The following is a 7,853-nucleotide window of genomic DNA, read 5'->3' as shown; positions in this document are numbered from 1 at the left end:
TTAACTCGCATCTATTTATTTGTTTGGTTTCTCTTTGATTTTTAATCCCAGCACTCAGGAGGCAGAGGCAGGAGGATTTCTGTGAGTTTGAGACCAACCTGCAAAGCAAGTCCAGGACGGTCAGGGCTACACAGAGAAACCCTGTTTCAAACAAACAAACAAACAAACATTTCTTTTAGGGCACTTCAAAGCTCACAGGTTGTTTTTGCACCTTCAGCCATGTCCAGTCAGCAGATAGGCTCTATCAAAGGCATCCTTGATTTCTCTTATAATTTTCATTTCAATTTATTTTTATTTTATTTTTAATTAATTCATTCAGATTCAAAACTTTACTTTATATGTGTGACTATTGGGCCTGCTTGTGTGTCAGTGCACACTGGGTGTCTGGAATAGATCCTCTGGAGCTGGGGTTATGGGTGTGTGAGCCACCATAGGGTACAGGGAACTAGTCAAACCCAGGTCCTCTGCAAGAGCAGCCAGTGTCCTTAGCCTCTGAGCCCCTGTGTTTTATTTTTATTTTGAAAGGGAATCTCTTACGTTATATCCCAGGCTGTCGTGAGCTCAGCTTGCCATGTGTCAGAGTATAGATTGTCACTGTCATGCCCAGTGTGCCATTGCAGTGCTTGGTGATTCCAGCATCCCTGTGTGTCTCTTTAGTTTTGTCTCTTTAGTTTTGTCTCTTTAGTATTTGCCCACTCAAAATAAGGCCTGTGTGCGTGCAAGTGAAAGTGTGAGTGTGTGTGTGAGAGAGTGTGTGTTGTGTGTGCTTGAGAGAGAGAGTGTGTGTGTGTGTGTGTGTGAGAGAGAGAGAGAGAGAGAGAGAGAGAGAGTGAGTGTGAGTTTGTGTGTGTATGTATGTGGGAGATTGGTCCATACTTGCACCCGGGGCTGTGGGCTTCACAGTCTCTTTCCTTTCTTAGGTAGGTCAGGCTGGTCAGGAAGGGCTGCCTTTTGGTACCGTCTCCCTGGTGTGTTTGTCAGTGACAGCAGGGACACAAGGCCCTGGCAGCCTGAGGAGTTTCTTGTCATGGCTGTACCTAAACTTATCACCGGGCTGCTGACTAGTAACTCAATTCTGAATTCCTGGTAACTTGAGAACAGGGACCAAGTTGCTTTGCTGCTTCCTCATTGCCCCATTGCTTCATTGCCTCACTGCTTCTTTCCTGGTCCCGAGAGACAAATGCTTGTCTTGTCCAGAGCCAGGCACATTGTTAGCGGCCACTGTGAGAGTTGATGACAGAATTCCTGGAAGGTTCCCTGCATGTGTGACTGAGAAGGAGAAGGTGGTTTCACTTGTACCTGCTCAAGTACCCCCCAGCCTGCAAAGGGTGAGAAAAAAACACAGTGAGGAATGTGGAGGCAGGAGAGACGCCATTCTGAGAGGAATCCCTGGAGGCCGTGGGAGAAGAAGATACGCCTTGCCCTTGATCTGGGGGCCAACGGCACGTGGACACCCATGGACACAGACGTGTCTGAGGGCACCAGTGGGTGTGCATGGTGTCTGAGCTCAGGAAGCAGGTGCCGCTGGTCTGAGGCCACACTCTTACTATAGAAGTCCCTTTTCAGATCTCAGTTTCCCCGCTTATAAAATGGTCTGGTTGCTTGTTCCCCTACAGTAATTGTAGGGACTAGCAAATTCCTGGGATGAAGAGTTCCGAAACGGGGCTGGAGAGATAGATAGCTCTGTGGTTAAGAGCACTGGCTGCTCTTCCAGAGGGCCTTGGTTCAGTTCCCGGCACCCACATGGCAGCTCCCAACTGCCTGTAACTTCAGTTTCAGGGGATCCAACAACCCTCTTTTGACCTCTTCAGGCACTGCAGATACCTGGTGCACAGACATACATTAAGGCAAATACCCACATCCATAAAATAAAAATAAGTAAAATCTCAAAAAAACATTAAAAAAAGTGATTCTGTAACTAGCCAGGGGTGGGGGGGGGAAGGAGAGAAAGAAAAGAAAAAGTCAGTAACTTTCCAGGTGAGGTGGCCACTGTGGTCCTTGAACACAGGACAAAGGAGTACTGTTAGCAGGACACGTCAGAGAGACGTTAGAAAGTGATTCTCAGAAGGAGAAGTCCTGTCTTAGGAGACTAGGAGAATATCACAATGTTCTGTTGGCTTGATCTCCCCAGCGTCGAAGGAGGGAGTGTGTGTGTGTGTGTGTGTGTGTGTGTGTGTGTGTGTGTGTGTGAAGGGCTAACCCCATAGCCACTCCTGATGGTGACATTAGCACAGAAGAGTGTACAAGCAGTGCAAGCAAGTGTAAGCAGTCATTTAGAGTCCCAAGGCCAGGCCTGCTAGCAGAACTGGGTCTGAGCTCACTGAATTCGCGGCGCCCTGGAGGAAACTGGAGAATGCAATCCGGGTGGTGCCTTCCAGCTGTGCTCTCCAGGGAGGCGGCAGTGTTGTGTAACTCAGAGACCACAGACTCGCTCCCTCACGTTCTTTCTTCTGGTTACACGTTACACAGGTTCTCTTGGTCGGATCTGGGAGAGCCCATCTCTCCATCTCCGAGGTGTCTGTCCCTCCCCTGAAGGGATTGGTTGGGTAGCTTAAGCTCGGCGGTCTGTGGTGTCTGGGAACGGAGTCTGTCTCAATATCCCTGTCCTCTGGCACACGGTATCAAAGGTGCCGCGTTTACTCTGAGGTGGAGAAGAGTCTGGGAGGCAGGTTTGGGGTTGCTTCTGGTTTCCCTAAGATTCTGAGGAGCAGCAGAAGGGAGCAGCTGTAGGTGGGAAGATGGCAGAGCTCGGAGACAGTGAGGGGCATGGGGCGCCCAGCAGGGAGGAATGCAGGGGAGAGACTCAGCAGAGATAGCTTGCTTGGTCAGCCTCCTAGCGAAGATGGCTATTGCTGTGATGAAACACTGTGACCAACAGCCATTTGGGGAGGAGAGTGTTTATATGGCTCACACTTCTACATCACTGTTCATCACTGAAGGAAGTCAGGACAAGAACTCAAACAGGGCAAGAATTTGGAGGCAGGAGCTGATAGAGGCCATGGAGGGTGCTGCTTACTGGCTTCCTCAGCCTGCTTTCATATAGCACCCAGGACCACCAGTCCAGGGATGGTACCACCCACAATGGGCTAGGGATTTACTAAGAAAACACATTGCAGGCTTGCTTTGTTTGTTTGTTTGCTTGTTTGTTTCCAAGACAGGATTTCTCTGTGTAGCTCTGGCTGTCCTGGAACTCACTCTGTAGACCAGGCTGGGATTAAAGGCCTTGCTAAATACTTTGACACAGTTTTTGTTTTTGTTTGCTTGGTTGTTTTTGTTTGTTTGTTTGTTTTTGTCTTTAGAGACAAGGTTCTTCTGTGTAAAATCCTGCCTGTCCTTAACCCAGGCTGGGCTTGAACTCAGAGATCAGCCTGCCTCTGCCTCCCGGGTGCTGGGATTAAAGGCGTGTGCTGCAGCTGCTCTTTACAATCCTATTCTATGGAGGTATTTTCCCACTGTAGGTTCCCTCCTCTCAGATGACTACATCTAGTGTCAAGCTGACATGAACTAGCCAAAACAGTAAACTAGTAACGACAACAAGGGGTCCAGGAGGTGACTACATGGACCTTGCTGTGCAGGCAAGCCAGCCTGAATTTAGACCCCCAGAACCCACAGTGCCTGTGATCCCAGCATCCAGCATTCGTATGGTGAGATGTGAGGTGGAGACAGGAGAATCTCCTGTAAATGTCCTGGTAAACAACACAAGGTAAGAGGCAAGGACTGACCCTTGAGGTTGTCCTCCGACCTTAACACAGCCTGCAGCAAGTGCACGCACACGCACGCACACGCATGAGCACACACATGCATACAAATAAAAATAATTAAAATATAGTTTTAAAAGACCAATCATTTGGAAGAAATTCTGGGCTTCATAGAACCAGTAGTTGGCCCTCCATATCCATAGGTTCAGCTAACCAAAGGTTAAATGTAGTGTTGTTGCTGAGGTGTGTTACCATACACAGAAGGACTGTATTTGTACTGAGCATGTATTGTTCTTTTCATCACTCCCAAGCAATCTGGGATAACAACTATTTAATATTTTTTTATTTATTGTCATTGTGTGTGTGTGTGTGTGTGTGTACAGTCAAGGACAGTTTCTGGGAGTCAGTCCTCTCCCTCTCTCAAAAACTCCCAGAATCCCTTGGGAGGTCATGTTCTCAGTGAGCCATCTCACTAGCCTGGTATTTCCATACTACGTGCATTGCATTAGGACTCACAAGTGATCTAGAGATGGCCTAGAATGCAAGAGGATGCATAGGTGATATGCAAAAACCAATGCTATCTTATTTAGGAGGCGTGAGCATATGCAGGTTTTGGTATTCATGAGAGTTCCTGGAACTAGTTCTGGATGTGTGATGCTGAAAAACTCAGTGCAATGCTGACCCTTAGGGTGTAGAAGCCTGTTATTCACAGTCCAAAGTTCTCTGGTCACAGCATTCTCATTCTTCATGAGTGCTAGTTCATTTTTATGACTGACCTTTCGAGATGCTTTCCACCAAGGCTAACAGTATGTGCTATGTAGTTCTTGTTGAGTTTAACATAGTTGGGTTGGCTGATGCGTGCCTACAATCCTAGCTGCCTGCAATACCATGGGGAGGTCAAGGCCAAGGTTAGAAGTTCAATCCTGGAACTTAGCACAGTGGCACGCACCTGTAATCCCAGCACTTGGGAGGCAGAGACGGGCAGAACTCTGTGAGTTTGAGGCTAGCCTGGTCTACAAAGTGGGTACAGACAGCCAAGGCTACACAGAGAAAACCTATCTCTGAAAGAGAGAAAGAAAGAAAGAAAGAAAGAAAGAAAGAAAGAAAGAAAGAAAGAAAGAAAAGAAGTTCAAGACTGTTTGGGGAGGTATGGTGACACCTTTTGTCTCAAAATAAATAAACAAGATACTTGTCTCAAAAGCAAATAAACAAAAAAAAAAAAAAAAGAAAAAAAATTGCTTAATTAGATCAAATTTAGGGAAAAAAAATCAAGGCATCAGAGTGTTGTTTTCTGGTGTGGCTAAGTGCCCCTCAAATCACATGACTCATGCCCTGGCTTCGCTGATAGAGTTGAAAGGAGTTTGTGCATTTGCGTGAGTATACAAAGCAGGCCAATCTGTTCCTGTCTCAGGGTTTAGGGCCGGCCGTGTGATTCTGAACCCTGTGCTGGTTAGTGTTGGTCACCTGGGAAGAGGGACCCTCAACTGAGTAGTTGCCTCCATCAGATCAGCCTGCAGGCATAGCTGAGGGTCGTTTTCCTGATTAATGATTGATGTGGAAGGGTCCAGTCCACTGTGGGTGGGGTCACACCTGGGCAGGTGGTCCCTTGTTGAAAGCAGGCTGAGCCAGCTGGTAAACAGAACTGAATTCTACCATGGCCTCTGCTTCAGTTCCTGCCTTGGCTTCCCTGATGACAGACTTTGACATAAGTGAAACAATCCCTTTCCTTTCCATGCACTTTCAAATGTTGTTTTATAACAGCAAAAGAAACACACAGAAAGAAACGTTTCAGCTTTGGCACTAGGAGCAAAAGGTGAACAAGATGGCTTCTCTTCGTAGGACATCAACAAGCAGCCTTCCTTCACATTGCTGGACTCTCTTGTCACTCGTAGGTTTTCTTTGGTCGCACTTAGGAAGGACACCCTTCTATTGTGGGAGACCCAATTTCAATCTATTCATTGACTGAGAACGTAAGCAGGTGACTGGCAAGGCTTAGCTGGTATGTAGGAAGAGGCCTTTTTAATTTTAATTTTATTTTTTTCACAGTTTATTCATTATATATCCTGATTAAAGCCCCCTCCCTCACAATTTCTCCCAGTCCCATCCTCCCTTCTTCTTCCCCTCATCCCCTTCTGATAGTCCACTGTAAAGGGGGGTTTTCCTTTGCAATCTGCCCATAGTTTATCAAGTCTCATCAGGACTGCCTGCATCCTCTTCCTCTGTGGCCTGGCAAGACCGTACCAAAGAGCAGGCAATGGAGTTCATGACAAGGACAGCCCCTGTTCCCCTTACTCAGGAGCCCACATAGAGATTGAGCTGCCAATTGGCTACATCTGAGCAGGGGGTCCAGGTCCTCTCCATGCATGGTCCTTGATTGATGTGTCACTCTCTAATCCAGGGCTCCATTAGTTTAGACTGGGAGCACGTTTTCTCACGCCTCTGCCTTCCAAGTGCTGGGATCAAAGATGTGCTTTCCCCAAACACATTGGGAGGACTGAGCCCCACTCTCCAACATCATTCCCTACTGAACCCCATGACAGCTTTGTTAGGGAGAAGCTTTCTCAAGGTTGAGTGAAGGGCAGAGCACGCCTTAGGACCCCTCCTCCAGCATATTAGTCTGTTATACTGATCCAGTCTGGAACACAGGGAGTCTCGGAAGGAGGTAACAGTCATGGCTGTGGCCTGTGCAGGGCCACAGTGTACAGATAGCTCAGCCTATCCTAGTGTCGACATTTCATGGGTAAGAGGGTGACTGGGGGAAAAGAGTCTCATGATATTCCCTGATGGGGACAAAAAGATGTCAATACTCAGCTCTCAGTCACACTTCCTCTAGGAGCATCATTTCCGATACAAATGTTTCCAATATGAACTGCTGGCCCCCTCTGCTCTTCATGAGGCACCCCACTTCGGGGCTAGCAACATGATCCTATGGGTACATAACCATGAACGAGGGGTCAGGTGTCATTACTTCCATAATGAGGGGCTAGACAGAGACGCAAAAGCACTGGCTCAGAGCGTCTGTAGGAGAGGGGTTAGCTTGTCTTTGGGGACTTGTCCAGTCAGACATAAGACTTTAGCTTGTCACATGCAGGGAAACTGTCAGTGGTTTGGGGACAAAGACACAGCTCTCTGCTGCTACCTTCAGCAGCTGAGGATTTACCCTGATCTTTCAGGGCCTCTGACTCAGGCCCAAACTGGAGTCCATGGCTTCAACCCTGGAAAGAATTCCAAGGGTCAGTTTACGTAACAACTGAGATTTTGTTGAAGATGTTTTTAGTATAGGCTTAAGTAATGGGGGAAGAGGAGCAAGAGGGAGAGAAGGGTTGAAGAGGGGGAGGGGAAGATCTAGAGGGGAAGATCAAGGAGAGAGGAGGAGAGGGAGGGGGAGGGAGGGAGAGAGAGAGGAGGAGGACTGAGTACAGCACACTTCCCTTTCCTATATCCTCTTGACTACAGATAAGGTTTCAGAAGCCCTTTGGAATTTCATTGCTCCAAGGGTTTCTGTGGACCCCACCTCTCCTCTCCCTTAGTTTCCTTCTTGATAACTGGAGTTATAGGTTGACCCTGGAGACACCTTGGATGGGATTGCAGTCTCAAAGGCGGAAACCAGATGCCACTGAAGTTGCTCAAGGACTTTACTGTGGGCCCTGTCCCTAAAATGGACTAGTGAGATTCCTAGAAAATTGCAGGTTTACAACTGGGGAGATAGAAGAGCCCCAAACAGTTGATCGTGTGCTGGAACTCTGGCTTCTCTGCTACAGTGAACTCCCTTGCTCTCCTCACACCCCAGCCTCCCTCCCCCATTTTCCCTCAGCACTGGCAGTCCTGGGACTTGCTTCTCTGTCAGCTCACTAGCAAGTCGGTTTTATGGATTCAGGTTAAATTCTAACCTGGAAGAGGTGAAGGCCACCTGTGTTTTGTTGTGGTGTTGTGCCCAATCCACGAGACCCCAAAAGACCACCACCAGGAGTCGAGTCCATTGCAAAACACATGAGGATATTTTTATTACAAGCTGAGGAGCTCACACACCCTCACTGCTGAAGCGTGGTGCTCAGGTTAGTTGGAGGATTAAAAGATTCTGGTCCCTCCCAGCATGCCCAAAGCAGGGGATTCCAGCCTGGCAAGCATCTATTGGTTGAAACACAGAAGGGGATG

This window comes from Meriones unguiculatus, chromosome 3 (genome assembly GCF_030254825.1).
Source record: "Meriones unguiculatus strain TT.TT164.6M chromosome 3, Bangor_MerUng_6.1, whole genome shotgun sequence".
Lineage (NCBI taxonomy): Eukaryota > Metazoa > Chordata > Mammalia > Rodentia > Muridae > Meriones > Meriones unguiculatus.
This window is presented reverse-complemented; position numbering follows the sequence as displayed.